At 41.3% G+C, this 24,963-nt stretch overlaps 1 protein-coding gene across 1 annotated transcript in view; it reads right to left on the reverse strand.

Annotated features, from left to right (window-relative positions):
* The window catches only part of GTF2E1 (general transcription factor IIE subunit 1), a 54,626-nt gene that overhangs the window by 10,629 nt on the left and 19,034 nt on the right, over positions 1-24,963 (reverse strand). The window lies entirely within an intron of this gene.

Consider the following 24,963-nt stretch of genomic DNA (forward strand, 5'->3'; position numbering starts at 1 on the left):
ATCTCCTAATCTCACTCCCTCTTTCTCACTGCACATTTTGAACGTCAGCTACGACTGGGCTGTGAAAAAAAGCTTCACAATATACTCTTAGGAGTTCAAATACCTGTTTCAGGTGCTTGCACCGGTATCTCCCAGGCCACATGGACAGGCTAATTTCACAATGAAGGAGGACGCAGTTTTACACTGCAGCAACCACTCTGCAGTAACTGCTAGTATAACCATTTTCATTCTGCAACTAATGCCAAAAAAGATGGCTTCTTCTGTTTCAGGGTCAAAACATGCAAAATTGTCATTACTGCAGAAACTTATCCCACCTAACCCCCATATTCACTTCTTGAAATTAAGAAGGTTAAGAAAAGAATTGTATGAATGGCAATTAAGAAAAAGCTCATTTTACAGACCTCATCAGGATCTATAAAAACAGGTCAATCATGAAGGCAACTGAAATGGCTGCATGGCAATGCAGTTACAAAAAACCTACTGAACTCCTGCACAGCAGGCTTTTCAGTTTCATCACTCCATCTGCGAGTAGGACCCTTAGGGCAGTTTGTGCACAGCAGGACCTTACCATATGGTCCACTACGAGGGGAGCAGCAGAGTGTAATGACTTATCCTTGCAAGTGCTGGACTGAGAATGTATCTCTGCCTCCTCAGAACGCTTACATCCAGAGAAATGCTCACACGCTTCTTGATTGCTCTTGTCCCTGTGCGATTTTTTTAATTTATCTGCTCTGTGACATCTGTACACATCTAGCATCATCTCTCAACACCCCAATGAAGAAAGGAAAAGATCTTTTTACTAATAGGGAGCGGGAGGATAGGTCATATCAGGGAAACAATAAGCTTATGTCTAAAAACCAGTATTCAATCAGTATTGAAGCCTGCTATATCACCGATGCCATGTACAATCACAGTCGAAAGAATGGGGTTTGCCCAGGGCACACGGGCATGATGTAATGAGACAGGCTGGCAAGCCAGGGCTTCTGGTATCTTGTTTTGCTGCTTACACAGATTTGCTAGTCTTCTCACTTCATTTTTCAGTGTACCTTTTTCTCCGCCTGTAAGACAGTGATAAAAACAGACCTAACTTCTTCACTGATGGCTGTGAGGGCTAGACAATGCTTGCACGCTTCTTGGAAAACACACAAAAGCACTGTTTATGACAGGAGGTAGATCTGTTGCCTCTCATCACAGTCTGTAGGGATGCAGTTTTCTACCCTGGCACCATCTGAACTAGCTTTTGCTCATCATTACTCATAAATTATTGTGTGTTGTATATGTGGCCTGCGATACGTACACATTTTCTGCAATAAACTCTCTTTAGAAAGTTTGTCTTATCTACAAGTAAAAGCTAGAGCACCCAACAACAGCAGTATGCAAAGTAAAGGATAAGTGGGTAAAGAGCTCTTCTCTATCATCCAAGCATGAAACACTACTTATTTTTTCAGGGTGTAAAAATTGCCCCTACTGATTCAAAAACTATACATTATATAAGCTCTCAGCCCAGCAAAAAATGACGCCAAAGTTTGGTCTCCTTATCCCACTTCTGAGGCTATCGGCATGACAAATTGGCGAACAAGTTGAATCAATTTAAAATAATTAGTATATCTCAGTTCCCATAATGGACTAAGTGAACAAACACAGCTTAATGAGGAAAACTCTCCTCTTTTTTACACTCCCCCCAAAAGTCCTGTTACATGTTCCTGAGACAGCTCAGACTTTTCACGCTTCCATCTGTGAACCCCATGAGTATTTGCAAAAGATTAAGATCGTAGGGAGAACAGTTCCAACTCAGAGTACCAAAAAATCAGAAAGTAAATACAGCTCTAATGAAACGGAACTCCTAAAGCTATCATGGATTTGCTGCAACTTCCACCCCTCAGGGTTCTTAATAAGCAAAAAAAAAAAGTTAATAGATGAATTATGTAAAGAATCTGGGAATGAGTGAAATGACAAGCTTCCTCCATTAATATGCTGATTTTTTTCAAGGTGATGCAGCATTTCACAAGAGGCATATGCGATTAGAGAACTGGGAAGTTGCTTTGCCATGGCAGATGGCATTTATATGTTGCAAACCTCTTTTATTAGACTTTAAGAGGTCACAAAATGTCACCAGAGCTTTTATGACATGACACATCACATCAGCATTGACACATGTTCCTTACAGATATGAATTGCATGTGACAAACATGAAGTGGAGGCCATCCAAAGGCTGAGAATGGCAATGTTCCCAGTCCAACAATGTATTTCTTCCTTCAGCCCTTACACAATTGGTAGTGTTAAATTCAAATATGCTGCATAAACCAGGATGAGTAGATATCCCGGAGCAGACAGACATGAGGCTTTCCCGCATCTTGGAAATGTGAATGGAGAGCTCATACATCCCCTCCTTTCCACACATGCTCAGGCACTTGACAGACTTCTCTGGCTGCACGTTAAAAACCAGCCATCTGAAAGAGACCTCCTCATCTGCTCCCAGACTCTCCAGGGCAGATTCACTGGTAATCTGGCTCCCCAAGGCATACTAAGATTAAAGCAGCTCAAGCTCTGAAGTATAGGGCCAGAATATTTAGAGATAATTCCTAATGACTTGATTTCACTTGAGAGAAGGAAAAGGTCAACTGTCCACGCACATTGCATGCCCGATGTCCAAGCTGCATCTGCTATAATTAACACATTTAACTGGCTACAGTCTCCTGAGTCTCGGTCCAGGTCCTGCTCACACCCTTCTCCAAGGATTCAAGCGTCATCTCCAGCCCAACAAGGTGTCTTCCTTCCACTCTGTCCTTTGCAATACTGCCCCAGACTCTCACGACTCTGGTGTTTACAAACTGTTTAATTTTCAACCTAAACTTATTCCCATTAATTTCAAACTTATTTACTGTTGGGCCAAAATCTGTACCTCAGCTCTGCTAGCTCCCATCTTGCTGTTAATCCTTGTTAATATTTACAGACTGCTGTCTTACTCATCCCTCCACCGTCATTTTGCAAGGCTCAATAAGCCACACATTTATCTTTCCCTTTTAAAACTGGCCACTCATTCCTCCAACCATGCTATTGGTCTCATTGTCACTTTCTCCAGTTTGCTCTCATCTTTCTGCTGTAAAGCTGGAAGTGTATACAAGTGTCCAGATGAGTTTTCCCAAAAGCCCAATGCATTAGTGCTTCTCCGATGGCCATTGAGACCATAGTCTCAATATTGAGATAATAGTGTAACAGATCATGAAAGTGCTGCTTCAATTATCACAAGATCTAGCAACACTCCCAGATCTTTCTTCCTCCTTTGTAGTTTCCAGTTGATGAGCTCCACATTTATAGGAGACATTTGCATTAGATGCTAGGTGCATGACACTGTACTTTATACTATAATCTTTCAGCTCCTTTTTATTCCTCCAGCCTTCGCTCATCCAATTCCTTATTCGCAACTGCGTCACAAAACATTAAGCTAATTTATTTTCAAAATCTCCCACAACCTTCTTTTAGAAATAGCATTATTACCATTACATGGAGAGTGAGCTAAGGCACAGATGGCACAATTTCAGAAGTATCTGCTGATTTGAGCAGTACTTGATTTGAGATGCCTAAGAAATGCTTTTCCTAAACTTATGTTTCAGCAAAGAGCGTGCAGTATTTTCATGAATCTTCTTCCAGGCTATAGAATTGGGCATCTCAAACGAGTTAGGTACAACAGCTAACGATAGCCTTTGAAAAGTTTAGCTCAAAATGACCAGTCCAATACCACACAGAAACTCAGCTGGCCTGGAGGATCAGATCACGGTCCTGTGGCTACTACAGCCATTTTTTTCGAGTACTTCTCTGACTCTCACACTGTATGTTTTTCCTTCTTCTGCAGCAAGACAGACAAAAAGTGCATTATAAGCGCACAGCTCATCACTCTCACTAAGCAAAGCACATGTTTTGCAGGGGGAAGAAAAATAACGTCACAGAGAAAAAGTTACAGGATGCATAAGCAACTTTAATTTCAGCACTCTCTAACCCCGAGTGCTTCATTTGATGTTAAAAAGAGAGTATTAAGGCCTTGCAGAAAGCACAGGAGTTTCCCAGGTTCCTACCAACAGGAAGCTGGACAAATGTCTCCTGCCACGTAATGCTGCACTGACAGCCATATGGTTAATCTGCGGACCTGGAGCCCTCAGTTCCACACGGCCTTCCCCACTTGACTGAATGAAATAACGGAGAAGATGACAACCTCCTAGCGCTGTGTGGATCGGCTGCAGGGGGAGCAGGATGCCTTGCCAGCTTGCCTCCCGGCAACAAAGCGAGGATGAGAAGGAAACACCTCGGGGTCCCGCTCGAGCTTCTTGGTAGAGATGTGTGGGAACCTGATATCCTACCTGTTAGCCCCATGCTTGAGGTTTCCTACCCAGCTCTTCCCATCTGCTCCCACCTCAGTTCCTTGCTTTTCCCCGCTCTGATGGTCCTGTTCTCCTTGCTGGCAACTGCTGGTCTATCTAGTCCTGCTCTCTCAGCCTGGGCTTCTCTCACTTCTCAGACTTCCCTGTCCATCCTTCTTTTCCTGGGCTGCTTTTTCCAATCTCAGCCTCTCCCCGCTCCCATGCCTCTCTGCCCCGCTCTCTTTGACCAGCTAATTCTGCTGCTTAATCTGAGCCCCGGTCATCAGATTAACTTCCTGTTGTTCCAAGCCAGAGAGATGGAAGATCTTCTCACAGTACCACCTGTCAGTCAGAACAATATAACACAGGCAAAGGAATATGCATTTCTCCAGCCACCTCTTCCATTTTCTCATCAGCCCCTTCTTCAAAACGGCCAAACTGTTTTTTGATTAAATTTTCCTAAGCAATTTAAACATAGTTGAATGCGCAGAATAGGAAAAACTCAGCATAAAGTAAGTGTCTGACAGAGTTTTGAACAGAACAAAAAAACACAGAGCAATTCCTACACCCGCCCTCCGCAAACGATCCACGCTCATGTAATGGAAATACTTAGCAACCTAAGTAATAGGCAGTGCTGTCAGTACAAATTGTAATTAACTTCCTTTCATTTCTCATTGATTTTCAAGATTTAGAGGACTGTTTACGACAGTACCTAAAGGCATTTCTCTCCTGAATCATTAAAGACACAAATAGTAGGCCAAGTGGCTACAACAGACCTGAATCAGTAGTTACCATAACATACACCACATTAGGATATAAGGACACTCCCCTACTAGAAGTAGCAACCTGAGGGGTTAAATTGAAGCAAAGAGAGTTTTAATGACCTTAATGAACCAAGCTAGCAACAGAGCTAATTGTCAAAACAGCTGATTGTTAACTGGTTTAATAATAATGCAGATTAGACTGTAGGAGCTGCTGATCTTTAGTGACTCCCAGTCTTAAACAGACTTCTCAGCGCTCATTAAACTGTCCTTAGCATCTCAGTGAGAAAGCAACCCAGTCTGTCGGAGTGGAAAACGTGTTGCTGCCCCACGGAAAGATGAGTCTCCTGTCAATTTTATTGGGTAGCCTTTCCTGGCCCCAGCTCTCTTTTCTCCCCGTATTGGAGACCTGTAGTCCCAAGTACATTTGTACTCACATTTGGCTTCCAAAAACCCAGTTGCTTTAGGCAAAAAAATAGAGAAACTCGCCAATAAAATCTGTGTCCAGAACACCACAGCAATACCATTCTCTCCTGCAAGTAATTCAGTGTTTCTACACATGCATTAAAAGAGCCAATTACAGAGCACAGTGTGTTACATAAAACGTAATGCCACATCTCATCTTTCTAAGACAGGTTTCATGGTCCACTGGATCTCAAGCTCTTGAGGACACTCCACAGCCCAGGGCTGACTGCAGTAGTCTATCTTGAAACGTGACACAGAAAGTGTATGCTTTTATATTAGTCCCGTTTGGGATAGTCCAGAGCAGATGCTGTTGTCAGAGCTTCTTAGGGTACAAGAACAAACACTGGACTATGTGTAGGAAATGTCAGCATTCTGGGAAGATTTGCTAACTCCACTTCTGGAATAAAACATCCAGCTTTGCCATTGAAACCCAAAATGCATCAGGCTTCATCCCAACAGCCTGAAAAGGCTCGCTTTAAAATTTCTAACTATAAGACAAGGGATATTGCAACTGAGATGCGTAACATCGAGCAGAGACAGTGACAGAGCAAATTGAGAACGTGTGAGTGACATCTGAAAGCAGAGAACTGAAAAGTACACAGCCCGGAGGAGATGGTCAGTGCAGTGGCTGTAGTTTGAAGTCAAGTCTGCAGCACCCCTGCGAACAGCACTGCAACCAAATCTTAACGCTCGCCAGATGAGACCTGAGCAGATGCGAACACGGACTGCTAAATACAGCATCCTGCCCCCAGAACTGACAGCTCTCTTCATGACAGGCTAAGAAAGGACAGCATCTCCTCTGTTTCTCTCTGCCCTTCCTGAGGAGGTACTACCAGGTACACACAATTAGGATTATGGGCAGGAAGGACAGCAACAACCAATACTAAAGGCTGCCTGACACATCCTATTATCAGATCCTAGACTGAAATTTGCTAAAACATCTTTTGTATCACAATTCTGTTTCAGATGAGTGAGGAAGCGTGTGAAGGGCACATTTATAAAATGTCAAGCACAACAGTTCAGCTAGAAATGGGGCTAGGAACAAATAATGTAATACTGTTATCCAAAGAGAGATTTTAATCTCTTTATGAATTTTTCTGCAGTATCTGAATTCCTAAGAAAGCTGTGTTATCTACTGTTTACAAATGGGATCAAGACCTCAAAATAAAGAAAAATTCCTTTTAACTTTATATACCCCAAATCTAGATCCAGTTTCTCCTAGGTACATACATACCCTAGTATAAACGCCACTGAGTCAACAGCAACGAGACCGATGCTTCTCAGTGTCAGGCCATAAGGTTTTAAGGCAGTTTTTGGTGAATTACAGAACAAGCAAGGATTATTCACCTGCAAACAGCTTGTTTTCACTGACCTGTTCAACGTGATATAAGACTCTATGGTGGAGGCAGGAGGATAAAATACAGTTCAGCAGCAGCGTCACCTGTCTAGCCCACATGTATAACAGGTTTGGGAAGGAGACTCAGATACTTGTACCCTCCAAATCAGCCTTCAAAAAAGGTTTATTCTATGAATTCTGTAAGTGCAAAACCCAATATTTGATCATACAATTCAACACCATTTCATAATACATGCCCACCAAGATATCGCCCTGACTTTTGAGTATCTGATTTTGAGCCTTAATAATGCTTCTTAAACGTTTTTCTTGTTTCGTATAGATGCAGAGTATTGAACTGCTCACCAGGTATTAAACAGAGAGTAAACATTTCATTTGGGATTAATGTCAATCAGTTTATTTTCAAAGCTTCTATTATTATAATACAGATGTAGCAGACGCAGCATTTAAGGGCACTTATGCAGTAGCACTATTTCTGATTCAGATGAGGTAATTCTGCCAGAAACGTGTTCAAGGGGGTTCAAAACTGCAACTCGCCAACATATGAAAAATGATCAAAACAATTTGTTTAAAAAATAAAAACAAGATGGCCACTTACAAAAAAAAAGAAAGGCATACTTTTAAACACACAGCAGGATTAGCAAAAGATGAAATAAATATATTTTATAATTGCCATTAACCAGTGCCTCACTATAATCAGAAGGAAATTTCACTTAGGTAGTGCATATGTTCATGTATTATTTATTCTCCCTGAGAGCAGTGTGTAAACGTATAAAAATTGAGGGACTGGCAGTCCTGGAAACAGAAGGTCTCTCTGTTAAGCTGCAGAGCGGATTTTACTCAGGCAGTTACATTATCCTAGGCATAATTTGGAAAAATGGTGGTGCTGGAATGTTATTACAGACGGCCAAGAATAGTGTCCAGCACTTGTTCTGGACCCTCTCGGCACAAAATGAACCCTGCTGTTAACAATAGAAGTAGGAATTGCTGAGATAAGACACCCTTGGCAACACCTTCAAATACATAAGGACAGCATTTTTCTTCCCTGAAAATCTCAGGCACTTAGGGACAGGGAAACAGAAGGTTTCAGAGGCTGGTTCCAGACCCCCCTGTTTCAGGCAGGGGCAAACATGAAACGCTTCCCATGCCTGAGATCCATTTGTTAAATCACACCAGCACTTCCGATTTTCTGGAAGAGATCTATTCTTCCATGTTTGCTGTCACTACTGAATCCTTTAGTAACATACAACGGATTCCCTGAGAAGAGAGATTTACAACTCTGGCACACCTACTGTGCTACTTGTAGTCAAAAAGGGCTTCAAATTCAATAGATGGTGGCTCGGAAATGCCAACAACTGAAACCCTTTACTTTCAAGTTCTCTTCAGAGTTAATGTGTGGCAAGAAAAATTCCCTACTGCACGAGCTTCCTCCATAAAGCTACTAGGGCCGCCAACAGAGAACAATATAGATTAATACAAAAATTAAAAAATGTCATTTCCTCCTCATTATAATAAACTCCAGTTAAAAAGAAGGGTACCCCAGGGAACATGCCATGAATACTGAGATTTTGCATTTCATGCAAATCTGCTCATATACACACAAGAAATCTATTTAAGAACAAAGAGCAAGAACGAAATCCTTAAACCATCATCCCAAGGCAGTATTTGAAAGGCTAACGGGGCCAATGTCAGAAGCATGCGCTTCCATACCAGTGCTTCAAGCAGTGGCGGGCCTTGGGATGGCAGCAGCTGGCAATGGCAAGCAAGGGGAAGCACGGCACCGAGTTCCAAGCCCGTGCATTGTTTTCAGCCTTATTTTCAATGGCATCACACGGTGGGCCAACACCAAGAGGAGAAGCTACTCTTCAGTCTGCTTTCCCCTTTTTGTTTTCCGTGAGGCCCTTCACAACAAACAAAGCAGGTTTTTCAGATGCCAGTTACTTAAGAACGAAGATGGTCTATTATCAGAATAGACGTCATGTTACCCACCTTCCTGAAGGTCTGCAATAGCTCACGGGCGACACTCACCAGCTATTTACCAGTTTAAGAGACCGCGCTCCTAGCCTGCATTTTTTGAAAGTGTTCCAGCACTGCAAAAATATACAACAGTATGTGATAAGAACGAGTACTGCTCTCCAGTTGACTTTTTGTGATTCACTTTTTGCTGTGAATATGAAGGATGACGCAAGCTAGCATTTTCTACTCAACTAACTTGCATTCTCAGCTATACAAAAAGTAACAGATCCCCTTCTGAAACTTGTGCACATACCCTTTGCCTGGAATAGCCACCTTTTAACTGCTGCCTTTCAGAGTATTTTTAGAAATCTATTGATTCTTTCCATATTTCTCACATCTTACCACATGAAGCCTCACTGCCATCAAGAAAACTGGGTATGTGTGTATTCTTTTTTATACCTTTAGATATTATTCTGGATAGTCATGCCACCCCTTGCCCTCTTTCCTTCTTAATGCTATGGCTTTTAAAAACTCCTTCGTGCCAAAGTTGTTCTTTCTTCTTTACTCTCAAAGGAAACATCTTTTTCCCCTTCCTTGTGAAAACTGGGCATGCCAAATGAGACACCCCAAACCGGTCCCAAGTAATGCTGCATGAAGGGCCACCTCTCATGGCCGGGAAAGGATTACAGCCCAGCCAGATCCCACCTGCAGGACACCCTGTATATAAGCTGGTGCTCAGTGCTGTGGCCAGAGCCAGGAGAAGGGAATGAAGGTTAGCCTAAAGAAGTGCAATGGCAAAGCTTCCTCCAAAGACAGTGCACTCTGCCTGCCCTTCTTCCCTCTCCATCCATGCGGAGCCATTAGAGTTATGAGAGCGTCACTGAAAGCTTGGGCAGTGCTCATCAGCCGAGGCAGTGGCTGGCAGGAAGGATCCTATTTTCTCATTAAATAGAATGGAAAGAGAGGCTCCTTGGGACTGAGCTGAGCTCCAAACTGCAGGATGGTGCCAGAATTGCCACAGAGAGAGAAAAAAGTTGGCAGTTTCTAAGTGGAAGAATTGCACAGATGCCAGGAGGTAACCTGGAGCACAAAAGGGAAGCTAACACAGGCTAGGACTACAAAATTGTCGGAAAAAGAAATCGGGGGCAAAATAGGGCACCAGGCGAAACGTGCAGGAGAAATTGTCGAGGCTGCTCAAATGCTGGCCCATGATACTGAGCAGGATCTCTCGTGAAGCCGGGACTGAGGTCTGGGTAGCTATCTGCCACGTGGCCTCAGAGAAAGAAGCAGCGGGGGGGGTGGGGATTTATCTTTTACTCTCCCAGAGAATAACTTTATCTATCCCTTTCCTTTTGATTCGTGCAACGGGAACCACATGGGCCTACAGAGGTGAGAGGGACTAAAACGATAGCATGGCCTCGTGAGACAGCCACAAGTGCCATGGGCACCTGTTAAAAACTAAGATTTCTGCTAACAACCCTTCAAAGACCAAATTCCCAGCACTCTCACCTCCAGTGCCTGCTTGGAAAGGAGGTGCTGTTTTCAATTATTGCTCTTTTAAGAGGAAAAAGATTTTCTACAGCTAAGGACAATTTTTGCTTTCTGCACTGCAATATCTGATCACAGGTTTCATGCTAAAAATGAGTAACTCTCACCAATGGCACCTCTGCACTGCAGGGTTTGTACGTATCCCTGCCTTACAAGCATCCTACCACTTAAAAAGATTTAAAGAGCAAGCCATCCCCTATGCATGTAACTTTCTTTAAACCACCCTCTCACTCCAGCAGCTTACATGCCAAAAAAGCAAGTTGGAAGGGCAGGGACAATGAAATAAACAGGTTCTGAGAGAATTTCAGGTATTAAAACATAACTGAGACAGGACATTTCAGGCGCTAAGGATGCAAAATACTGAGAATCTGGCTCTCCTGCAGTGGCACACAGGAGAGTGGATCAGAAACAAAGACAAGACAACTAGTTTTCCAGTTCAGTCTGACCTACGCATAACAAGAAATAAGCCAGTGAAGTAATTTATTTCCGTTCTCATCATCTGCAACACCAGCAAGAGAAACGGACTTGTTAATATTGGGAGTGTTTTAACAGTGTTTCTGACCTAAAGATTGCTGCTGTCACAGATGACCCGCTAGTGATTTGCCATCTCACTCATGGAACTGTTAAAGAGAAAGCTTATAGTAATGCCAGATAAAGCAATAAAAGGCCTCCTTGACATCTGCAAATTTTGAGCGTCCAGAGGGACCGCCTCTCTTTATGTCATTCTATCTTATTTCTGCTATAAGTTAATTTCTTCTTACTGCTAACAATTAGACCACCCAAAAAATAAGAGCTGAAGAAACTTAATTCAGCCTTGCCTTGTCTTCCACTCACTTTTACAGACAGAGCCCTCAGATTATTTTGCACAGAAAATACCTCTTTAACAACCTAAAACAGCACTACCATTTAAAAAGAAAGTACAAAAGAAAAGAGCAGTTAAAAATGTGAGGAAATAGCAATTTTCAACCCATCTTTTGTATTTTACAGTGTATGTTTGTGGAGAATGTGTTATTTAAGGTAGACTGTACAGACCTGACAGTCTTAGGTAAAAAGTATTTAATATATCACTTGAAATGTCTTCTGAGACAAACCCATAAGGTTTTCATAAATTACACCTAAATTACAATTTAGTCAAATGGGGGGGGGGGGGGGGGGAGACAATATAAATAAACTACCATTCAGATTGCTAAAGCATCAAAACTCTGGAGTTGTACCTCTGATACTGCCTTTCAGCTCAATGGGTTGAGTCAGCTTTTGCCTAGTCTGTTTTATGAGTGTATCGAGAATTAATGTTTGTGAAGTGTTTTGAGCACAGCAAGTGTCAAGTCCTTTTCTCTGACACAGGCCAGAAATCCAAACCAGGCACATCCACTGATAATTGTTTCATATTATCCGCATAGACAGTACTTGGCCCTATAAACCACTTAAAAGTTGCTTTTTAGGAGTGAGGCATACCTGCAGATATATGAGTATATTAAAAAAAAAAAACACAAACAAAAAAAACAAAACACACAACCACCAAACCCCAAAACCCTAAAAACATTCCTGTACTACTTTTTATGTAGTCTTTTCTCCATCAGAAGCTTCTCATATCTTGAAAAACAAGTGCTTCTCCGACAACTCATTTTACAGAGCTGCTTCTCTCCTCTTCCTTCACTTTTCCCAGGGGGAGCAGTGGCTTCACTGATCATGTGCCCCAACAGCTCCTGATTAATTCTGATAGACAACCAGCAGTTAGCTGGCACATCATCATCATCGCCCTAGGATGAACAATAATCTGCCTCGCCATCTGCTCCCAAATTTATTTTTAACCAGTCATTGCTCCCTCCAGTGTGGCGAGCGTGGCAGGAAAAGCACCCTTTCCCCTGGGAAAGTGCTGTGCTGGCGAGGTGGGAGCAGGGAGCGAGGGGAGAATGTCCAGTGTTGTGCCCCTGAGCATCACAGTGGATAGGAAACAGATGGATAAACATAGAATCAGAGGAAAGAAAAACTGCTGCTTCTCCATAGGGGCTGGCAACTGCCTGTTCTCCTCCAGCAGCCAGGGAGCGCCTGCTGGTTTTTTCAGTTCTTTGGGCAGGTTTGATAATGTTATATGGTAGAAGGTGCTAGCAGAAGTAGGGGGAGGTGATTTATTTTGACCATCTACTGATGGAAATATGCACCCCTGCATTGACTGAGGCCTGGGCAAATTTCCAACAAAAAAGCTTTTTTGATCACTTTTGTTCACCTCTGAAAGTTAAAACTATACCATGTTCACAGACAGACACTGCCCCAAGCGACTGGGGCTGTTGTGCCAGTAAATCTTAACCTATGACATCCCTTGACATAACTTGATTCATTAACTTCCTCTGAAGAGGAGCACCAAGATGTTCCATCAGCATGGGAAGCCAGCTGGGAGCTGTGGGAAGGACACGACCACAGGCTTGATAAAAGTCGTAAAGCAGTGAAGAGGATCATCTTGTAACTGCACGACCCTGCTCGCTGGCCTTCACGCTCACTTTCAGGTACAGTAGTACAGTCCAGGAGGTGACAATTACAGCGTCACTGTGGCTATGTTGAAAAGTGGCACTGTCACCAGCAAACTACTGCAGGTGGACAACGACATATCTGGAAACTGATGTCATGTTTTCATAGTCTTAGAAAGAAATCAGGTGGAGCCTAAGGCTTCATACAGCTGGTGAAACGAACTATACGTCTTTGATACACTGTCAGCAAGATCTGATGATTACTCCGGAGAAAAGAGGAAACTGTTGAAAGCAAACTGGGATATGAACAAGGATTGTCAGAACCTCAGAAGGACAAACAGAGGGCAAAAAGAGAAGCTCTGAGGGATGTGAGAAAGAGTAGAAACATAAAGGGCCCTTAGCAGGTCTTCAGTCCAGCCTCCTGTTCAAATCAGGGCAATCAGACCCGGCTGCTCATGACTTTATCCAGTCATGTCTTGAAACCTTCCATGGGTGGAGACTGCACAACCTCTCAGGGCAACCTGCTGCACTTGCTTGACCATCCTCATAATGCAAAAGTCTTAAATCAGGTTGGAACCTCTTGTTTCAAAATTATTACTATGAAATTCAGTAGAGAGAGGTAGAAAATACCACACGTGAGTTTAAAAAAAAAAAAAAAAAAAAGGGTGTGCATAGAGTGGGAGGGGTGGCCAGAAGGGGGAATTGTTTTGGCAGCCCATTGCAAAAAAACCCCTCAGGTCTATAACACAGGACAAAACTAGGAAACAACAGTGTTGTGCTGCAAAAAAAGTAGAAAAAAAAATCTGGCTGCTATGTATATTAATAACTATGTCATGCAAAGCATGAGACAATAGTATGTTAGCCTGCTTTATTCTGCCCTATGAATATCTCTGCTGATAAATGAAGTACAGCTTCGGATCCCATAGTTGAAGATGGGGTCCAACTGTAACGATTCCAAAGGAACAAAATGACACAGCTTAACACATGTTTCATTAGGGAAAAATTGGAAAGACAGACTTCAGTTTTAGGAAGATGGTGGTAGGGAACAGCAAATTTTGGATATTTAGTATGTTACAGTAATGAAAATGGTGACAAACTGTTCTTCAATTTCACACATACACACAAAAGATTACTCACAGCTTTAATTTGGGGTAAAAAACCCTTTAGGTTAGGGTAATAAGAAAAACTGAGGATAAAAAGCCTGGAATATGCCAGCCATGGAGGTTAAATTTATCCTGCTTCAGAACAGGGTATCTTTTCTAGCCCTGCACTGTATCTGAAAATACCCTTCAGCATATTCTGAAATGCAGATACTTTTATTGTATACTCATTCCCTACTTTGCACCTACTTTCAAAGCAGAAACAAACATAACATTTTTAAAGCTGCAAACAAACATAAAGTTGACAACTGAGTACGAAAAATTCAAACAGAACTTCCCTCCCACCACCAAGGGCTGTTTAATAAATTAGATTGCTAACAACAGCTTTCCTTGGAAAATTTCATTGTGAACCAGAATGATGATGCACAAACAAATGCTTTATCTCTTGTTTTAGGCTTTCTTCTGTACATTTTCATCAACAGATTGCCAATTTTAGGATACTATTTTCTACTATGCTTATGCTCACACTGAGTAAGCCAAGGTTATGGTCACTGAAGGGTACCAAACGGCACACCACCTCCGGAGCCCTGTACACCTTACTGAAACTAACTCATCAGTGGTATGAAAACAGTGTCCAGAAAGAACTGATTCGATATGCAAACTCTATGCAACTGTGTTCATACAGACAGAAAACCCGGCCCTTTTAAAAGATACTGGAATCACTGCAAACGATCAGGTCAACTGCCCTTTTGCAAGCACAGCAGTCATTTGAGAGCTGTGAGATACACCTCTTCCTCATTGTAGGAAGGAACGACGCAGGCTGCCCCATCTGAACATCTGCCTGCTGTCGTGATCCTCACCAGGAGGCCCATGCACACAGTCAGTAAGCAACACAACAGTTGGCCTGAGTAGCTGCAGGTCTGTGCTATGCAACGTGGTGCTGCATCCTGGCTGCCAGATAAACTTGGCCAGTTAATCATATCAGAGGAGTCTGTAAGGCAGCTCTCACTCCGGGGGTTACATCACCATGTCTTTACCTTAAAGTGATGCAACATGCTCTCATGCAAACTTTCTTTTGCTCAACAGCAGAAATTATTAAAAACATTTTCTTCTAAGAAACTCCTGTAAGAACGCTGATGACCATCATGCCAGCGAACCTCTCCACGATGGGGTTCTGCTCATTGTGCTGTGCCATGACTGGAGGTCTGTCCGATGCTGCACACCATGGGATTCCCAGCAGCAGAAGCGACATATGATTATCTATTCTCCCTTCCCTTCTTGTTAGTTCCAATAAATGATATTTTAATCAACACCTCACAGAGTCTGAGTGCTTTTCTTACTGGGATCATAGCGAACACTTGTACCAGTGCCCTCCACATATGACTGACACAGACCACCTGCTGACCTGTTTAAGTGAAAGTCACAGCAGTGTTTTTCACTTTAACACAGTAGTTCAATCTGACTTGGCACTGAACATCTCATGATGCTCTTGTCTTGTTTTCCCAGTCTCCAACACATGCGGGCTGAAAGAAGAGTGTAAAAGCACAGGTTGATTCCTATGAGAAATTCTTGATCCTGACATTCTTTTCTATTGCTCCTAGCACCCTCACTTACAAGGCAAGCTGTAAGGCACATAATCCCCCTTTGGGGACTTCCGGATACAGTGAACTTGCCAATTTGAAAGTGGGCTAGAAGAATGCTTAATTCAACTTGAATTCATTTAACTGGTCACCACTAAAAAAACCCCAAACCAGTAACATTCTTGATCCTTCACACTTAAAACCAGACATGAACACAGGGGCTAGTAGTCCACAGGGATCCCTGCGCTGGCAGCAGAGAGAAAGATGCTCTGTTACAGACCACTTGTGCCTCTGGTGTCCATGTCTGGTCTGCAAATGCTTCAAGTTAGGAAAGAAGAATACCTTGCCTAGTATCAATGCCCACGTTTGGGGGGGAAACTCTCTCTCTCTCTCCCATTTATCCAGTTGTATTATTGGAACATTTTCTAAAGTCCTACAAATACATTTTTAAACAAAGCCAGTGTTGAGCCTAATTTTGGCTTCCTTCCAAAGTCTTCAAAAGAGTAGAAAAGTTACCTGCATCGGTTTCCTGAGCTGCATTTTATTTTTATTTTGGCAGTATTAACTAATGAAGAGTGCCACCCTACATTTGATATTTTGCAGCACAGGCAGATGAAACGTTTTACAGTTTCAAACTGTGACTTGAGAAAGAAAATAACAGAATCTCAGCCTTTCAGGTTTTCTCTGAGGATAAGAGTTTGAAAGTCTGAACTCAGAGTCTCCTCCTAGGTTTGTCACCAAGTTATTTCCCGTTACGAACACATCATATATATATATATTCATGCAACTTATGTTTATATATGTGTGTAACTTTGCAAGACCTCACTGTAACACTGTCAGTTACCGCCATTAGAGAAGAACATTATTCACACAATAAGTTCTTTTTTAATGAATTAATTTTTCTGCCAGTAAGTGCCAGCATATTTCAATATTATACATGAAAATACAGTTTAGTGCAAGTGTATACTGTCCAATACAGGATACAAAGCAGTAAACTCATTTGCAGAAAAACAACGTATTACGTTTCTTTTGAGAAGGGTGTTTGCATATTGAGAGATGCGTATGTACAGAAGTAAGAAATAAAGTTGCAAATCTATCTTAACATTGCTAATTTACTGGTGTGTGAGTATCAGTTTTCCACTCTTCTTCAATCAAAGCCAGAAAGCTCCAGTACTGTTCTGTTTACATTTTTCAGGTCCACCACTGCAGTAGCTTCTAAAGCCCAATGTCAATATTTTCTTTTCTCTGCTCTCCTGGAATGTATACATTTTTGAAAAATCTAACAGAAAAAATCTGAGTACTTCTATAGTCTTGTATTAAATATACTTTTTACAGGGCAAGTTTCCATCAAAAAATTTCTCTTCCCACTCAGATCAAGGGTCTTTCCTTATTTACATAATCCGAGATCCTCTCTATCACTTTTGCATCAGCTTTCTTTTTAACAAAAACCTCTGACTTTCCTAAATATATTCAAATTAATTTTGCCTCATTCACAACAATCTAGGGAATGAAGAAATTTGTTCTGGTTCCATTTGAACACACAGGGACCAACGGATGTTTTGCCTTAGAGCTAGGGCTAAATGAGGTGAACAGAGAATAACAACAAAAACAAAACCCCAAGCCACGTAACCTTGCTCTGCTGGCACCTGCACCGATCACTCGCTGCATGAAGAAAAGCTGAGCTTTTAACGGGAAGCGGGCACAAAAGCAATCACTTGTTATCACTGCAATCCCAAACCAGAATACCCTCAATTCTCCTTGGGCACAAGTTGAAGAACAGCACTACAAAGTTAGTGGCATCCTCTTCTGTGTGCTCCAAGGACTACCTTTCAGCTAGTTCATCATTTAAAAGTCACAGCTATCCCCATTTAATCTGCTCATTGTCTGCCCGATGCACAGCCAGAGATTCACAAAAACACGGTGATACAGGTCAAAGATGCAAGAAAAATCTCTCTCCATTCCACAGCAAAGTATTCAGTACTTATAAAGGATTTACTTCAGGGTCAAGGAAAGCCAGACAAAAGATTTCAATGGAAGCAAGAAGAAACATTCAGATTTCTGACAAAAGTGGTCAGCAAGAGATTAAGGTACTTTATTAAAATCCATGCAAGTTTTCTAAAGAGCACAGAACACTGCCTTTCAAATTTATAAACAAATCCAGAGCCTGATTTAACCTGTAAGTAACAAAATGATAATGCTCTGGACTAAAAGTAAAAATAAAATAAAATCCAAGACAAAGATCCTGACACTGGGCAAGGGACTGGAAGTTATCTTTGGAAGGGAAGAAATTTGAAGCTCCAGATCATTGGTCTCCTAACTTTTTTGATTGCACACTCCACCAGTAAAAAAATTTTTGAGCACACACCCTCAATATTTACTTATAAATTACATACTTGTACTACTGTAGTAATATATTATGTACATTAGAAAACACACACAAATAGAAATAGGATTAGATGAAGATGAAAAACTGGCTTACAAGTTTTTTATTTTATTAATGGTACAAAAAATATTTTTTTCATACACACCAATGGATTGTTTTGCACACACCCCACTGTAGAGACTGCTGCAGATGGCCTTTTCTCCTCCTTCCTACTCCCAAGAAGATCATCTACTCTCTTGCAGCCCAGTGAGGAACAGCATTCACCTTGAGCGAATGCAGAGATAAACAACTATGATGTCAGTGAGCCCTGTGACTGGCATTCAGGATTTTGAGAAGGGTGGAGGACAGCTGAAACTCACGGCTAGGGATTACACTACTTAACACGCTCAAGGAAAACTGGACACTGGTGAAGGCCAAAGCATGGAAGAGAACTGAGCAGGAATATGAGTTACTACAGGGGGAAAAAAAAAAAGTGAGCCCAATCTTAAGCTTTGGAAAAGCTAAAGGATAATGTGAAAAATGGAAAGCAATCTGTTTTGACTGGGGGAAGGGAGGATGTTCAACTGCTTCGTATGCTCATCAGCAAACTAAAGAAACACGGTCCAGACAAATTAATCAGAAAATAATTGCTTAACTGGTGGAGAACACTTTTAGAAAACATCATGGTTCACTGTCAGCCTTCGAGGGCATTTCAAAGGGTCTATCCTGGTTCACTTCTATTTCATACTTTCTACTTGATCGTAGAATTGTATATGCATTGCTATGTACTAGTGAGACAAAATTTGAAAAGGTGGCAAATCCTTGGCAGAAGACACAATAGGAATGAAAACCTGTCTTTATAAACCACGGAAACTGTCAGCAGTCAACAAGATGACGTTTACTGAAGACCAAAGCATCATGCTTTTTATATTATTCACCCATACCAACACTTTACCTTCTATACTGCCTACAGGAGACTGTTGTGAGCCTTATAAAGGCACCTTTGGATTGGCAGAATAGGGATGAAAACAATGTATCATACCACTGCTCAGGCACTGCAATACTGGGGCACTCACAAGGACCTACACAGACAAGATCAAAGTGAGTGCCTGTGCTTGAGACTATACCACTAGGGATATTCCCGAACAAGATAACTTCTGAGTAAGATACCAATTCCAAGCTTTATCTGCTATAACCTGAAAAGAAAAAGCATATCACAGAATATATTAAAGGATTTTTGCATCACAGCTGACAGCAGTTCCTAAATGAAGAGTCATCACAAGTGGAAGAATCAATGTTTTGACACTGAGAAATTGTATACCATACCTGCAAGCAAACACTGCCGTTACATTAAAGAAAGTGACTTCATATAGCCTTCAAGAAAAATATCAGCAAATGCATATTTGAGGTTTTTTTGTTGCACAAATTCTGATACAGGCAGTGATCTGAGATGAAAAAAAGAACTACATAAATGAATTCTCAGACGCAGACTTCCAAAACCAATTTCCTGTCTCTTGGCATTCAGAAGCTTACAGGGTCTTAATGCTCCTTTCAAAACTGATTATAAACAAACATACGGACATTAATTGCAAATCTCTCAGCTCTCACAGGGAGTTTCAAATAGAAGGCCTGCCGTGCTGTTTACTTGCTTTTGCTTTCCCTCTCCTTAAGTACGCACTCATGCTTGGTACCACAAATGCTTCTACCGGAGCAAGCAGAATTGGCACAGCTCCAAGGTAAATTGCCATCTTGCTGCTAGAAAAGCATTGTGCACACATTTAACTTGTATTTTACCAGATTTGATATAAGTGACCTAATAAATTAAAGTTCAAACAAAAAGGGGTCGAGAGAAACAAGCCCTTATTCCTTTCCTTTACAGGTGGGAGAGCAGCAGTGCACCAATGGACCTGAATTTGTGATCTACTTCATCACCTGTACTCTGAAGGGGGACAAGCAGGTTATAAAAGATTCATTTTTGCCAAAGACTTTTAACAAAGTCTCTATAAATCCAAGAGAAGAAAGACAGAAGAACCTCAGAAATTTGTAAACCCTTGTTTATAATTTTATCTTTTAGTAAATATAAACGATAAAGATGAAATTTTGGAACAGTGCTGAAGACTAGCAGAGACTCATTAGTATTTCTGAAGCAACAATCCTATTCATGTGGGATCTAGAAGCTCAGAGATGCACAGAATTTGGAGACCTGCAAAAAATACTTGGTAAGAAAAATTCTGCTTCTGAAGCTGTCAGTCTAACCAGATAAATCAAGCAAGTACAAAGAAACATTGTTACACATTTCTGATTTTGAAGATGGTGAACCTAAGTAGTAATTCATAAATCCATACAACACTGGACTTCGTGCCCAGTGTGTCAACCTGCAAGTTTCTGCCGTGGTATCCAAATCACAGGGTCACCCAAGGAACATTTAGGAGAACCCAGAAGTTGCATGCTGATGTGGGCATGGGTCAAGCTCAGGTTCAGCCATGTCTTCTCCAGTTCCACAACTGAAGCTGTTTGTCCCTACATTAGACTGTAACCTCTGCGGTTATGACAACAGACCAGGCAGCAAATCCTTAACACTCAAACTCCTGAATGTATACTATGGATTGAGATGACAATTACATTTTGGAAGCAAATATTAAACTGCTAAGGAGCACAGCAGACTTTATTGCTTGAAAGCAGCAAGTTGCTGTCTGCTTTACAAGTTGCTGCTTTTGTGGGTCATTAACTTTCAGCTCCAGGCAGGTTAAGATGAAACACCAAAGCATTTACCAGCAGCAAGACCCTTGGCCAACAGGAAGGACTAGAGGCAGGACTGAGGCACTCATTCCTCAGCAAAAACATTCCAGCCTGGACACCCAATGTTCAGTTACCACATAAAAAAACCCCAAACATTTGGGTGATAGTAAGCAGCTCAACTCTGTGTTCAGCACACGCAGATCTCCCTGAGTTAAATACTTCAAAATCCCCCAAAGGATCAAGTCAAGCACAGAACCGGTCCAAAGTCTTCTGAAAGTTTTAGCTTATATAACATCAAATACAGCAGGTGAGGATTATTTCCTCTCCCTTCATCAGCTTCTCTGACATTTTTAAGCTTTTACATCAATATTTTTATACACACATACATATCAGCCAATTTAATTACGACTGCTACTGACTTCTCATATGAAAAAAAAAAAAGTGGGGTTTCGTTGTTTTTCGTTTTTAAAATTGATGTGGTGTTCCCAACAATAATCATCTATTCCTGTGATCTTGTTCACAAAGCAGGGAAAAACACCGAGACTGCCATCTCTCCATTTCAGCTTGAGTGAAGTATCACAAATCACCTAATCCTTTGTCTTTTATGGTGAAGTTACATCCTTGTCCTCCACTCACTGCAAGATCCTACATCTGCTTCTTTTTAGGCTTAAGGGTAAACAAGCAAACCCTTTTTTAATCAGTTTCACCAGCTCAGTGCAATTCTCATGGAAATTAAAAAGCAGGTCTCTTCTCTCAACTCCAGTGAATCACGTTCAGAAGTTGCCAATCTTCTCTTTGCAACTTAAAACTACAGTATTCAAGTATTCCCATAATCACAGATGTTAAGAGTCTATATACTTAGGTTGTGCAGTAAAACTGCTAAATGCATTTATCTACTTGTCAATAAGCATGTTTTCAGACGTGGAGTAATTTAACCCTTTTTCTCAGCCTGAGCTCATTAAGCTGGATCATACCGTTTCAGGCTAACAACAAAAGTAATCCAGAAAAGACAGTCTGCCTTAGCACCACCTGTAAGCACAACCAAGTACTTTTATTAGCCACAGTTAAGTCCCCAGGAACAAGCAGCAGAGTAAGAATACAACAACTAAATAGCCCGGGAGGAAGGAAATTTTTGATTGTAAAGAGGGAAAATTCTTCCATGATGCAATTTTAGACTGGCTTTATCAGAGCGATTTTGTATGATTGAGCTTTCTCCTGTTCTGCCAAAGAAGCTGCCTATTTCCTTCCTACATCCAGATTTCCTTTAATCATTGAAGACAGGATGCTATGTTCTGACGAAATGCCTTTCCTGGCCATCCCTGGTGCAGGGAATTAAAAGCCTTGCCAATCCTTTTGAAATGCAAATTTTCACCAAGTAGGTTTCATGCCTCTTGCTATTGTTGCCTCTCCCTGAAGAGCACATGTTAGGTAGAACAGTGGACTGTTTACTTACCTTCTAAAATGAATATTGCCTGGCACTTGTGATCCCCTAATCTCTCCATTTTAATTCTCCTCTTTCCTCCTCCCGAAGTCTCACATTTTTCAAGTAAAAAAGCTTGTTACCTCTAGATGGCAAAAAAACTTGATCCTCCAGCAGCAAAATCATTAATGCTCTTATCTGCATAGCCAATATGGCTCAATAGAATTTCTTTCTTCAAATATTAACTATTTCTGTTTCATGTCGAGACCTTAACAGAATAAACATTCAGCCCAATGTTTTCGTGTTATTAGAAAAATTATTCCTCAGCCCCTTTTTGGAGACCATGGGCAGGGGAATAGCATTGTAATTAAAAAAGGAGAAGTACAATTAAAAGGAGTAAGAAGCACACAGAACAATAATCTAATATGCAACAGCAGGAAAGAATATATTGAACCTGATCCCTCTCAGGAAGCAAGGAAGTGTCAATATGGAAACTCCTAGCAGAGTTTTGTTCTTTTGGTTCAATTTCAGCCCACAGTTGTGGGGGACAACACAGAAGATAATTACTTCCAAAAGTGAAAGATTAAAGTTTTGTGCAACAGGACAAAGTTCTCCTGATAAAACCTTCTACACTGCAAAATATATGATAAGGCCTCTACTGAATCACTAGAATGGTTAAAGCAAGACTGAAAAATGCAGTGAAAAATACATATTCATGAACAACTCTATAATGATGGAAGTGGAGTTCAGACGGGTTCTGTTACTCTATTTTAGGAACAGAAATTAAGAATTTTACACTATTTGACAACCATAGGTTAGTATCAGTAAGAACTTACAGACACTATTATCAAACTTTAAAACATCTGTCTGAATTTGTTGAATGTTCATAGCTGATTTCTGATTAGCCATGTTATTAATAATACAAACCTTACCTTATTTTTGTCTTTATTTTGTAACGGGTTTCATGAAAAAAGAAAAAAGCAATGAATGCATTACCTACATGCATTCCCAATTGCACCTGTTCCTCAGAAAATGTGGTTAGCAAGAACAGAATGATCACTATTGCTTGTGGAACATTTTTGTCCCTTCAAATATTTTAAATACAAATCTGTTCAGCACCGGCATATACTGTTGGTTTTCCATTTCAGTTGCACAAGTTTTAGATATACACCAGCCTGTCTGCGCTTCTGATTCAAGAAAGCAATGACAACCAACATACAGTCTGTGGGCAAGGAAGGGCTCTCTAGAAGAATTCACACTTGTGTTCCTCCTGCCGTCTTTTTTCAAGAGTCGCTTTGCCACAAGCATGCCTATCAAGCCACCAAAGTACAGATCCTTTGAGTTGGCTGCCTCAGTGTGAGAAACACGCTCAATGTATTGAATTTTAGTCCGGGGCAAATTCGGTGGAGCAAACAATATTTATTACAGCGCTGGGAGTTACACAGGGATTTCTCCTCCTGTGGCTCATTTTTCCTTTACAAACGCTCATTTTTATTTCTTATTCCTCATACTTATTCATGTTTTTTCTTGGAACATAGTTTGCATAATCAATGAGATCTTGGAATCAACCCACCCCCAAACATGCCCCCTCCCTTCTAGCGGCACAGGCAATATGCTTCTTCAGGGGTCTACCTGGTGGTCATCAGAGGGAGGCCCGAAGTCTTTATCACCATGTCCTTCTTGTAGCTTCTCTATTCCTTACACTTCTGTGGTTATCTTATCTAACCACACCACCCTTTGTTTTGCAACGGTTCAGTACTTCTAACTGTTGCTTTCGTCTGATATCCTAACGCTATCCCTTTCCCAAATGCATAGCAAGCACACATCCATCTTAGCTGAAGCCATAGCGAGCACACATTCTTTTTAGCTGAAGCAAAATTTTTTTTGGCAAAGTACTTATTACAATAGGCCATGTGACCAGGTTCAGAAAAAGTATTTCTGAGACAAAATTCCAATCATACACCTAACCTTTTTGAAATGTGCAACAGCTTCAGACACAGTGGAAGATCAAGCTCTCTTGTAGCTCAACAGAAGGCTAACAGAAGCAAAGAACATTTCCTTCTCCTCCTAACTTTGTAATCTGCTCAAATCTCTGGACAAGTCTCCTAAATGCTGCGCCTACATTTCTCCATACACTATACTGACATTACCTTTATCTACAACACTGCCGTGCACACAGCTTCACAGCAGTTGGCCACTTCTTTTGAAAACCAGGTGTTGAATTTCTTGACCCCAAATGTCACACAAAGTAGAAGGAACCAGTAACTTTCTATTAAAATGAACTTCAGTATTGCTTTGAATGTGAGATTGCTATTGGTAACCTCAAACCCATCCACCACATTAAGAACCAGACCGAATCTGGCAGAGACACAAATAGTTCCTATTCTTGTAAATGAAAGGAAGCAGATTTTGTGCACTGGCAGGGCACGTGTGGATGGCAATTGCAAAAACTGTGTGTTTCGCATGTAGGGGGATGGCATTTCTGCCAGCTGTCAAGCATTTCCATTAGGGCACCTGCTGCAGTTTCACTTGGCATGCTTCTGCAGGCAACTTTGTCTTCACAATACTCAGCTATTGTGAAAGCTGGCTAGCAGAAACCACCCTCATTGGAGCCCCTGCAGCACATTTGATCAGCTCGCTATAGAAACGCCATGTTTCTCACTCATTCATACAATTGCTGTTTCTCAGTAAGCTGGGAAACCAGTCTGAACTGACATGATAACAGAAAGAACAGCTTGAATGTTGCCAGAGGGGAAGTTGTTAATTTTTCAGACAATGCAACGGATTAGTGGAAAAGGCTATTTGTCCAAACCCACAAATCAAGGTTCAAATGTACACCTCTTGAGTACAAAATTAAG

The sequence above is a fragment of the Vanellus vanellus genome, assembly GCF_965231255.1.
Source record: "Vanellus vanellus genome assembly, chromosome: 1".
Taxonomy (NCBI): Eukaryota; Metazoa; Chordata; class Aves; order Charadriiformes; family Charadriidae; genus Vanellus; species Vanellus vanellus.